Here is a 13,129-nt window from a genome sequence, read left to right on the forward strand (position 1 = left end):
TAGGCATAAAAATCAGACTGACAAATTATGGTTCACATCATTTGCATGATCTTGCCCTTAAGGAAGTAAAAATCAAACACAAAAATCAAACAATTTTCCTGAATCATCATGTCATCCCAATTATGTAATCCTCTGAAGACAGACCTCAGGCTATTTCTCCAGCAAGACAATAACCTTTTAATTATAATGATGGTCCATCATCCTTGCCTTTTGGAAATGCTGAAATCCTCAAAGTTCCTCTCCATCATTTCAGCTTCTTCGAAGATACTCCTAGGAAGGTCCTGGATTCTTTCTCTGTGTAACAAGTGTTGAAAGTTGATGAAGATGGTATAATGGATTGAGCACTGAAGACCTGGACTACCACCATTGTGTGAGTTTGGGCAAGAAACACCTTATCTCTAGGTTTTTACTTCCTTATTGTTGAAATAAAAAGGGATAGATTAAATGATCTATTAGATTCTTTACAGCTCTATGATTCCAAGAGCTGTCCATATCTGCTTAAGCAAAAGAACTGGATTGGCCTTGGGGCCAGTGGGTGTGCATGTTATTTCATAGGGAAGTAGGACTTAAATAGAGGTTGGTTTATGAGACATTCTACTGTATATCTAAAATCTGAGGAGTTTTGTGTGGTGTGTCCTGGGAGAACTTTATCCCTAGACATTAATTAATTTGAGCATCCAGAATCAGTCCTGAATTTTCCCCAAAGGATCCAAAGAAAATCTATTCCCTTGGGACATTTCAAGATGCTCCTTAGTCAGCTTTCCCTGGAATTTCAGTTCCATTTAAACTTCTCACTGTTATTTGGTTCTTCCATGCAAATGGGACCCAAAATAAACAATTTAATTTTATATCTGTTGTGGCAAAGGGAAAAGAATGGTGGATTGGGATACAGGAAACTAGTTCAGATCCAAGCTCAGACACTTTCTGGTTCTGTGATGATGGGCAAGTTATTTAGCCTGTCTGAGTATCATTGTTGGTATTATTTGTTGCATGCCCTGAAATTGGATTTAAAATAGGTCAAAAACTGAAAAATTATGTAGGAAGAGTGTTTACTAAGAAACAAGTGTTATATAGTAGAAATGGTATCAGAAGCATATATATGCATTTCAATCTTGGCTCAAATATTAAATGCTCTCCTATAGAGCACATAACATTAGAGCTAGAAGGGATATCATAAATACCAGCAGCTACAGGAGAGGCTGACATAATTGCAAAATATATACAGCCAGTTTTTGGCCAACATTTTAATTTTGAAGAAAACCAAACTGGATTAAATGAGTTACCCAGGGGTCTATAGCTAGTCAGTGGAACAGTACTGGATGAGAACCCATGGACTAAATGAATCCCAAGATTTTTCTTTTTTTCCTTTTCTCTTTATGCATCCTATCTCTCTTGGCGACCTAGAGTTATTGGTTTAATTATTACCTCTTGGCAGATGACATACAGATCTCTGTATCCAGCTTTAGACTCTTCCCTAAGCTTTAGTACCACATTAGTAGCAGCCAATTGGGCATCTCAAATTCAAGACGTCCAAAATCTTTTCCTCAAAACCCATCTCTCTACCAAACTTTCCTATTTCCGCTGAAAGCATCATCACTTTTCCAGTCAACTAAGTTTGAGAACTCAGCATTATTTTCAGTTTTTCCCACTTTCTTATTCTACCTATCCAATCAGTTACCAAGTTTTGGTGTTTTTACCTTGACATCTCTCACATACAACTCTTTCCATATACAACCACCATTTAATGCAGGTCCTGATCTCTTCTGCCTGATGGTATCCTAATTGGCCTCTCTGCCTCAAGTCTCTCTCCATCCTAATCTATCCTAAGCTTTTAAAGTGACTATCCTTGAGTAGAGACTTGATTCAATAAACTCCAGTGATTCTATACGATTCATAGAATAAAATGATAACTCCCCCGCAAACTAGTCACAGTCTGTTTTTTCCAGTCTCATATTTTATTTTTCTCATACTTTACAGTCAAGTCAAATTCCTCTCCTTACTTACTCTTATTTTTTATTTAGTATTTTAGTTTTCAACATTGATTTCCTCAAGATTTTGAGTTACAAATTTTCTCCCCATTTCTACCCTCCCCCCATTCCAAGATGGCATATATTCTGATTGGCTCATTCCCCAGTCATCCCTACCCTCTTTCACCCCACTTCCCCCCCCATCCTCTTTCCCCTTACTTTCTTGTAGGGCAGGATAGATTTCTATGCCCCATTCCCTATACATCTTGTTTCCCAGCTGCATGCAAAAAAAACCATTTTTTTATTTTTTTAAAGCATCTGCTTTTAAAATTTGAGTTCCAAATTCTCACCCCTCTTCCCTTGCCACTCACCCTCCCTAGGAAGGCAAGCAATTCAACGTAGATCACACATGTATCATTATGTAAAACACTTCCACAATGCTCATGTTGTGAAAGGCTAACTGTATTTCCTTCCATCCTATCCTGTACCCCTTTATTCAGTTTTCTCCCTTGACCCTGTCCTTTTTCAAAGGTGTTTGCTTTTGATTACTTCCTTCCCCTATCTGCCCTTGCTTCTATCATCCCCCCTTTTTATCCCCTTCCCCTTACTTTCCTGTGGTGTAAAATACCCAATTGAGTGTGTATGTTATTCCCTCCTCAAGTTGGATCCAATGGAGTATGATTCACTCATTCCCCCTCATCTGCCCCCTCTTCCCTTCCAACAGAACTTTTTCTTGCCACTTTTATGTGAGATAATTTACCCCATTCTGTCCCCCCCCTTTTCCCCCTCTCTCAATATATTCCTCTCACCCCTTAAATTTATTTCATTTTTTTAGATATCATCCCTTCATATTCAACTCACCCTGTGCCCTCTGTCTATATTCCCTTTAATTCCCGTAATACTGAGAAAAGTCTTATGAATTACACACATCATCTTTCCATGTAGGAATGTAAACATAACAGTTCAACTTTAGTAAGTCCCTTATGAATTCTCTTTCTTGTTTACCTTTTCATGCTTCTCTTGATTCTTGTGTTTGAAAGTCAAATTTTCTATTCAGCTCCGGTCTTTTCATTGAGAAAGCTTGAAAGTCCTCTATTTTATGGAAAGTCCATATTTTGCCTTGTAACTGACCCCTAGTGCTCCTCTCCACCCTGGAACTGCAACCCAGAATTGCATATGGACAATAGAGTTGCCAGTCAGTGCCAGCTGTACCCAGTGCCAGCAAAAGGTCCCCTGTAAATTCTTTCTGACCAATTGTCTAACTCCCTTATTGTCTCTGGGGTGAGAGCTCCTAAAGCTGCTGTTGCTGCTGCACTGCTGTTGCTGTGTGTGAGCTCTGGACGGGGTTCCACCCCAGTGTCACAAACTTCTCCTACCAACCTCCAAAGTTTTTCTAGGTGAGTTTTCCCAGGTCAGAAAAATGTCTCACCCTGCTGGCTCTCCCACTCCAAAATTTTATTTGAGGGAGCAGCTAAGTGGTGCACTGGATGGAGCACTGGCTCTGAAGTCAGGAGGACCTGAGTTCAAATCTAGCCTCAGAAATTGACTAGCTATGTGACCCTGGGCATGTCACATAACGCTGATTGCCTCAAACAGAATTTTTTTCTTTATTTGAAGCATTATTTTAAAGTTGTTTGGGGGGGAATACTGAGAGAGTTCAGCTGTATTTCCTCTGATCTGCCATCTTGGCTCCCTTCTTTCTCTTTTAAAAAAATATTCCTTGTTATGAAGGATAAATCTCTTGAAGGAAATTAGGGATACATGGAGAAATTTAGGCAATAAAAAGCAAAGGATATTAATAAAAGTCAATTTTTTAAAAAAGATCTTAAGTAATTTTGGAAAGAGTAGTTAGCTTAATAACGAGATGGGACGGCCAATTTGAGAGTGTTTAGAAGACAGCAAAAGAAACAGAAATGGAGGCACCAAATGTAGGTAGATTTTTAATGGAATTTAGTGGAGAAAGGGAGGAGAGATATTGGATGTTAGCTAGTGGGAACAGTAGGATATAGGTTTTTAAGTACAGGGGATGCATTCATGTAAGGGAGCAATTGAAAAGCAGATAAAGGAGGGGATGACAGTGTGAGAAACCTTCCAGAGAAGACAGGAGAGGATGAGATCAAGTCTCCATGAAGGAGTTGGTCTTGGCAAGAAGAAGGGCTACCTCTTCATCAGAGATTGGAGTGAAGGAGGAGACAGTGGGGAGTGTTATCAGAAGGACTGGAGAAGAGGAAAAAAGAGAGCTGCTTTTTCTTGCAGGGGGGGGCGTCAAAGAATGAGTTAAGGTAATCAGCTAAATGGGGAAAGGAGAGGAAAGTGCCACAGGACTTTTAAGGAGACCCAAGAAATTTTGGAACAGTTTGTGGTGAGTGGAATAGAGAATCAATTAAGGATACTTGCCTTGGGGTAGTTTGGATCCTGTTGAGACTAGATAACATAAAATTGATAACAAAATGAATCTTTTGTGATTGATTTATTGAATCTTATGTTTCAGAAGTTTAAAGAAATATTGTGAAGATGAAAATCTTGGATTCAGGATTCTTCTTATTTTAGACTATGCCATAGCACAAAGCATTGACACTGATTACTTAGACAAATGAGGATCTGATGAGTTAATTGAAGAAGACTACTTCAAAAGACAATTATTTGAATTTTAAAGGACTAAAATAGACCTTTGGGGAAAGTGATGATGCTGTTAAGTATTTTAAAATTAATGACCTTCTTTATGATCATGCTACAGAACTCAAATATGAAAGATATCATACAATTTCTTGGAAAAATTATGCCCCCCCAATTAATATTCATTCTTTTTTTTCAATTTCAGAATTACCACATAGAGGCAATTTTAACAATTTTTTAAAATATGGGAGAAAATGAACATTTTTACAATTTTAGTTTATTAAAATTTCCCAATCAAAACATTTTTAGTGTTTACTATGGAATGTTGGTCCCTGTTTTAAATGGATTGATCTTAAGTGGCCTTCTAATAACAATTATCTTCAGATGATAACAACCTGTATATGTTGTGTTGGTAAGCAAAATGGGCTCTTAGCACTTAGTTCAACCAAGTACCCTTGAAGAGTTTGGCCTTTGTTTCCTTGATTAGATTTGGGTGTCCTTGGTGCCTCCTTGCCTCAGGGGAGGGCCTAATTTACACATGACTTTGAGTGACATGTCTGGGACAGCAGAGGCTTTTAGACCACGTGGGTTTAAGTCACCTTTTTGTGATGATTCTAGGTCATGTGGGTGAGTCGCATGTGTGACTCACCCTTGACCCTGAAAAAGATATAAAACCAGGGGTTGGCTTTCTCTTCTTTGGAGCTCTTACTTACCCACAGCCATGGTGGCAAGAGTGACTCTGGGCCAGCCCTCATTATGAGCTCCTGGGCTGAACCTGGGTGTTGGTAACTATGAATCTGTATTTGGTCTGTCGATGTTTGTAATTTGTTTAGGGCTCTCACTCACGGTGGCGCGAGATGATGCACAGACTCCGGGCAGCTGTAGCTAAGAGCCCTCCAGCTTGTAAACCCGGATGCTGGGACTTTGTTAAACTCTGGTAACTATGTATTGGGATTTGAGTCAGACAAGGTCTGTCTGTCGATGTTTGTACTTTGTTTGTATTTTGCTCTGAAGTTCAGGATGCTGGCTTTTTCCCCTGAACTATGTGAATGATATTTGTATGCTGGATCAAAGTAAGCTTGTCAACCCCTTAACGTTGCTTTCCTTACTGAAGCAGATCAAAAGAACCTGTGCTTTTGCAGTGTGTTGGCAGCTTTCTTGTTGTTGGGCTTGTGTTGGTCTTTTACCCCCACAACAGCTGCCACCAGGTTGTTGAAACATACATCTACTCAACTTGGGAGTTTTATTGAGTTCTTAGTAGAATATTATCTTTCTCTTCTTTCCTCTGCAATAGATGTTGGCACATAAATTGAAATTATTTTCATGTTGGTTTTTTTTTACAAATACTTATCATGAGCATTGTGATATTACACAACCAAGTGTCCTCTGAAATTGTGATATTTTGCCTGTAAAAGCACAATAAAATCAACTCTGGAATTTTCTTTGTTTGCCTTTCCAAGGAGATTCTGTTTATAATTCTTCTACTTGTTTGCCACTTTCTTTGGTTTCCTGGTTCCACTTGTAGTGAGAATGTAAATCAAACAACAAGCATTAATTAAGCACTTACTCTCTCAGGCACTGAGCTAAGCACTAAGGATACAATTACAAAAGTGACGGGCTCTGTCCTCAAGGAGCTAACATTCTTTTAGGGGTAAAGGAAACACAATATGTTAAGAGATAAGTAAATACTAAATGTACACAAAATGAACACAAAGTGATGTTAGAGTGAGGGAGATAAGAACTTGGGAACTCAGGAATGGTCCCATAAGGGAGGTTGCACTTGAGCTTAACCCTTGAAGGCTAGGAGTGATCTGATATGATTCAGTTCCTTCAGAAGTACACCACTAATTGGTCTCTATACAAAGAAGACATTTCTAATACCTGCAGATAAGTTAATGATTATAAATATCTAAGAATTTTGTGATTCTCAGCAACCTCTGCCCCCTTTTCCACCACTCTACCATTGTGTCTGCAGAAGTAGAAGTAGTGAGTTACACTAGGCTGAACATTTTATCTTTTTCATTGTTTCATGGGTTGCTGCAGCCAAATTATTCATCACCAAATAGCCTTGTCTACTAGTGATGAGTCTCCATACTGGTCCTTGAAATGGATTTCTCTCTCTCATAGTATGGGAGGAATATAGTCCTCCTACTTGACACTATAGCTCCTGAGCCTTCACTAGTATATACCCCATTTATGTGAAATCAGTCACCATGATAGCATTAACTATTAAAAGCAAACCAGTTAATAATAAGGCAAAAGTAATAATAATAATAATGTTTAATCATTAGAAGACTGTAGCAACAATCTACTAGCAGCTACTGTAGGGGTGTAAGACCCACCAACATGCAGCACACAGAAAGCTGCCAACACAGGTTCTTTGATCTGCTTTACTAAGGAAAGTAATGTTAAGGGGTTAACAATCTTATTTCAATCCAACATACAAATATCATTCACTTAGTTCAGGGCAAAAAGCCAGCACCCTGAACTTCAGAGCAAATACAAACAAATTACAAACATACATTTATAAACAGACCAAATACAATTCATAGTTACCAAGAAATCATCAACATCTGAGTTCAGCCAGGAGGCTCTTAGAGCAGCTTCCCAGAGTCCTGAGCCTCCAGGAGTGACAGCCTCAAGTAAATAGCTCTGTCCTCTCTTTTTATACACTCTTTAGCCATCATGAAATGTCATCTGAGCGACCAGAACTCAGGCTCCTACTATTAGCTCTGGTCTTAGCAACTCCCCTTAGGACTCTGAGGGCTTCATGCCCACATAGGCTTAGCACCTAGTACGTGGGGGTTTGGGCCTGGGGTTTTGCACCTAGTAAGGCTCAATTAAAGACACTTAATTGATCTATTATGTTAAAACAGTAAAAAAGCCCAACTTAATTGATTTTACAAAGACAAAAGCAAGAAGACTCATAATATTTATTCAAAAGAAAATGAAATCAGAAATAATCATAATATAAATCCATCCGTAAATCTTGGTCACACTCTCCCAATCACTCTAATGGAAATCTGTCAAAGAGACACATGACTGGGGAAACCCATGAACTCAAGCAAACTAACAACTCTGGATTGACTTCTAGTAACAGTAATATGCAAATGACTATGATGTCATTGCTCTGCCTCCCACCAAGTGTAGTTCATCTGAGGAATAGTTCTCTATCTGGTCCTCAGAATAGTATGTGTCTCTCTTCAACGTGGTGTGTGTGTGTGTGTGATGTGTTGTGTTGTGTTGTGTTGTATATACGATTTTTTTGTCTTAAGTTGGTTTTTATTAGTTTTCCTTTCATAGGTGTTATTTTTACCACTTCTGCCATCAAACTGTTCACAAATTAAAGGGACAGAACCTTACACTACAATGAGGAACGGGAATAGGACTTTGTGGAGGATATATGTAGTCTAAGTGTGGGACTTTCTCCTCATTGGTGGAGATCAGTGCCTCACACCTGCATGAGGGGCAGCAAGAGTTGGTGAGAGCAGGAGAGAGAAGAGTTCCAGTCCCTTCGGTTTCAACTTTTTTTGAATTTCTGGAGTCTCTTCAGGCTCTACAGTTGCCTTAGGCACTTTTGACTTCTACCTTTGAGAAAGAAGATGAATGCCAACCCCACTTCAGGTTGCTGAAGGAAGAATAAGAAGCTTCTTCTGGGAAAAAGCTGACATGAGAGGAGATGGTAGTCTCTAACATCTCCCTATGCCCAGCTTGCTACACTAAGAGACTTAAGGGCATTTTCACTTGGATGAGATTTGGTATTCTCTCTCCTGGTTTAGCTATGAGAGAGCTCTCTCACTCTGTATTGTCTGGTTTATATTATCCTGTGCTTTCCAATTTTCTATTTTGCTACTGACTTGGATAACTTTTCTTTGCTGTTTCCTAAATGTGTTCATTGTGCAACCAGTGTTTGGTGGGAAGAGAGTCAAGCCTTGAATATAAAGTTTGGGGTACCCCATTTCCTCATTAAGGAATATTGATGAGAAGTTTAGCTTGAACTTGAAAACTATATCCCCTAGACTAATAATATTAAGGGAGCAGATAGGTATAATTCTATCCCAGTACCCCCTCTCTTTGAGACCTCTGCCCTCCCTGCAGGAATTAAAGTCTCCCTTGGAGAAGTATGGGGGAAGTAGAGGCTAGAGATGTCTCTTCTGCCTCCCTTTGAGCCATACAAGGATACCCCCATGGTATGTGAGGGGTACAGCCTCAAAACACACACACATGCACCTGGATACGTGTGTTACAGGAGTCATGGAGCATTACAGAGATACTCTATCTACTTCTGGCTGGCATTTATGGACTTGGTGACTTTAGGGATACCAAAGCAATCCTCTTAGTATCTAGTGAACAGGAACAGCTTCTGGATCAGTGACCTGCCCTTATCCATTCTCTTCTCTTCTCATCTGCAGACTATGTGAGAATTAGTCAAGTCTATCCCTGGAGGAATGGAAAGAGAAGGCTTCTGCCCTTCCCCCTACAACATGATGACTGCTACAATATGGCATACAGAGCAAGCAGATTGGCTCAATGGACAAATCTGAGCCTGGGGAACCTAGCTGCCTCTTCTGCTTTGTGTTCATTCCCCAAACATAGAAGACCAAACACTGATCTCAAAATGGACGTGTCTAAGACTTGGATATAACCTTGTGAGTTCAAGAGTTCTGATGATTCTAGAGTTAACTGGCATTTGGCAGAAGACATAGACTTGGGGGTGGTAGTGGTAATTCTTCGGACAAGGCAAAAGATAAACATTTTTCTGTAGTCCTGCCAAGTGTTTTTTTGTTTTGGTGGTTGTAGCTCTCAATCTCTGAAGAGAGTATAACAGTAGTTATACATTATTATATCTTATTTTAAGTTTTCTGTCGTTGCACACTTGTAGATCTTATGTGTTTTGAATTTATTTTGTGTGTTAGAAATGAAAAGCTTATACCTGATTCATATTGTACATTACTTTTCTATTCTTGCCTTCCTCTCCACTTTGGGAGACACTAAACATGATGAAAACCTAAGCTTTCAGTAATTTTTTTTTTCTGGGATGTCAAGATGGACATGTAAAGAGCCAGATAGCATGGGAAAAGAGTCTGACCCTTCTTTTACATGATTAGGCTTTCCTTAAATTTACCCTGGTCACAAAATGTATGGGTCCAGATTAGAGAAACTTTAGTAGAACGTAAGAGGTCAAAGTGCCCCAGACTCCTCGATCTTTATCCAAATGGGCAGATATAGACATAGATATGGATGTGGATATAGATATAGGCATCAAGATAGACAGAGAACATATAGTTTACAGTGGGAAACACTAGTTTAGAGTTCAGCAGAAAGATTCTAGATCTGGCTTTATCATTTACTCATTGTATGACTTTGGGTAAATCATTCAAAGTATCTTGGCTTCATATTCTTTGTCTATAAAAATCAGGAAGTCACAGATTCTTATGTAGCACTTTTTGGAAAAGTATAATCCTGGAAATAAAATTTATGCTTGTTGATTAGGAAATGGCTAGGCAAACTGTGATACATTAATTTAATGAAATTTTGTTGTACCATACGAAACAATGCATATGAAGAATATGCAAAGTAAAGAGAACCAGGAAAACAATATACACAATGACTACAACAATGCAAATTGAAAGAACAACAAAATGAATATTATGTAATTATAATGAAAAACCTTGGCCAAGAAGATGAGATGATAAAATGTATCTACCTCCCTTCTCTGTACAGCTGAGTAACTATGGTGAAAATCACTGCATATGTAGTTAGAATTTTTTGATGTGTTGGCTAAACTGGGGGATGGGGCAGGGTTCTCCTCACTCTTTTTCATTCTTCACTAATTGGAATAGCACACTTGATAGGGAAGCAGGGGAAGAATATATTTAAAATTAACATAAAATGTGTCAATAAAAATTTAACAAGTTAATAGCAAACAAATGATGTGGCTAGATTAAATGCTCTTTAAATTTCGCTCCAACTCTAACATTCCATCGTTACAATCAATTACATCTCTTTGTTTCCCTGTAGCTTCTGATGTTTTTTAACCCCTTTTACTATTGTAAAAATCCCTTAAGGATTCAGAAATTGTGATTTTCTTTGTACATAGTCTTCTTATTTTTAACCACAAAATAAATTTTAATGAGTTTTTCTTTGAGTGAGAGATAGCATGGCATAATGACAAAGCAATGGACTTAGAATCAGCATTTGAACCTAGGACCTCTGACTTCAATATTTCTTAGTTGGGATAGTCATAACTTCTCTAAGCCTCAGCTATAACATAGGATCATATTTATGCTACCTACTAAAGAGAATTTCTAATAAGGAAGGCATTTTTTTAAAGTATAAAACATTAAAGAAAGGTGAACTATTGGGAAATATCCCTCAGTAGGATGTGTGCTGTGAATTTGGAGATGAGTTGCACTAAATTCCAGCTAATTTCCCTCACATGAAGATATGTGTTTTTTAGAAAGAATGAGTTGGAATACAATCTATACACATTTATTCTGCAATGAAAATAATTATCCTACATGAGGATAAAATCCGTAACTCTGATATTATTACCATAATATCACCTTAGCTGAGTGTCCACAGATTTCAAGTCTAGCCCAGAGATAATGAGTTAAACAGTTATGTTTGGTAATGGACTGAGATACTGGGTTAGGCAAAAACTTGAAATAATACTTGAATCTGGAGAGGAGGTTCAAAATAGCCCATGGAAAAAAGTCAGGAGTGAATTGAAAAGTGATTATTTTTCTTTAGAGAATCATTTCATAGAAGTTTAGCTCTGATGCTATAAAATCAAATTAATTAAAGTCTAGATATTTCCTATGAGGTACTAAGTCTCTCAATTAGAAATGGGTCTGAATTCCATTATTTTAATTTTCAATCCGACTCACCACTCTATATTTAGAAACTCCTTGATATTGAAGAATGACAAACAATCAGCCCAACATTTGATCACATGTCCCAAGCAGATGAAACTGTGTCTGCTTCCATGAAAAATATATCAACTTTTTAATTTATTTTGGATACAGAAGTAGTCGCAATACTGCTTTCTCTGGAACAAACTCAGAAGTCCATGGTCCCAAGAGACACTGATAAAGAGACTAAACAAAATTACACAGTACTCTGGCTTAACATTCCAAAGTTTGTCTGATGTAAGAGAATATGCTAGTATTAAAGATGAAAAGAGCAATGATTATTATTAATGGTGCTTTCTAGTCACTGGCTTTTTGTATTATATATTCTATTTCTATTAATCACTGGTTTTCTATTATCCTTAATATAACTAGCATGATCCATATTTAACAATTATTGGCCAATCTAATGAAAGTAGTCGAAAGAATTTTTATGTTTTGATATAAAAGCATTTAAAAGCATTAACTTATTCTTTCAGACTTCATTCCTCTGGACTAAATAGATTTAATTCCTCAAACTTTCCATATGAAGTTGATTTTCCCATCCCTTCTGATAATCTTATAGTTGGAAAAAAGTCAGGGATTCTCATTATCTTTTTAATGACTTCACAGAATCTCCTAGTTGGGAGACATGTTAAAGGTCATTCAATCTAATCCTTACTACATACTCTCTAATTTACTTCATAGATGCCAGAGCAATAACTTGCTCCCAGTTGCTTCTCAGGTTAGCCCCTTAGGCTGGTTCATTTGTAACATGCTAACAGAAAACAAGCAGAACTAATCAAGTCTATCTCTGACCTGTGAGGTAGATATTAAAAATATTTCAGAAACCCAAGTTGTCTTCTAATTCTACCAAGCAGGAAGTTGAATACAAGCAGACCCCTAACTCTTGTAGCTAGGGGCTCTTTCATGTAATGAAGAGGTTGATACCAATAAAATTGCATGCCAAACAAAATGAGCCTATATGGCACACTTGACATATTCATACATTCAGTTGTGCATTCAACAAATATTTGTGACATGTGAGGTAAGACAATTGTATAGCTAACACTGCTGCCAGAGTTATACTCACTCATACCCTAGCTCCATGTTTTTATCAGTCTCTTGATATACTATACATTGTGGTTCTCACTGTAAATGCTGGCTTGAATCCCCTGATCTGGGTGGATCCTCAACGTACTTCCTGCTCAGTCAGCTTGCAATAATGGATTTGACTCTAATCTCTAGCACTGTCCCAAAGACGACAGATGACTTTTTCTCAAGAACAAATAGCTCACAGGTTGCTTGTGGTTCCGAGATCTTTTTCTTCCTGACCTTAGAAACCACTAAGTATACGCATGGCCTATGACTGCTATGTGGCCATCTGCAACCCATTGAGATACCCTATCATTATGAGCCAGAGAGCCTGCATACAAATGACTTGTGTCTCTTGGCTTGGAAATGCTCTCACTTTCCTCATCCACACAGTCTATGTCATGCATTTTCCCATCTGTGGTTCCAGGAATTCCCCTTTTCCTCCTTGCCTTCTACACTGTCATCTTTCTTGCTGTCCCTTGACAAATTCTCCTGAAGGGAGGAACAAAGCTTGGGTCAACTGCTCCTCTTACTTTAGTGAGGTGAATCTATATTATGGTT

At 38.1% G+C, this 13,129-nt stretch overlaps 1 long non-coding RNA gene across 1 annotated transcript; it reads left to right on the forward strand.

The window, feature by feature from the left end:
• Window positions 1-253: 253 nt before the first annotated feature.
• LOC118856886 lies at window positions 254-9,595 on the forward strand. Its single transcript, XR_005010892.1, has 2 exons — window positions 254-370; window positions 8,996-9,595. It is a non-coding gene; the product is annotated as an uncharacterized LOC118856886 (long non-coding RNA).
• Window positions 9,596-13,129: the final 3,534 nt, after the last annotated feature.

The sequence above is a fragment of the Trichosurus vulpecula genome, chromosome 7, assembly GCF_011100635.1.
Source record: "Trichosurus vulpecula isolate mTriVul1 chromosome 7, mTriVul1.pri, whole genome shotgun sequence".
Lineage (NCBI taxonomy): Eukaryota > Metazoa > Chordata > Mammalia > Diprotodontia > Phalangeridae > Trichosurus > Trichosurus vulpecula.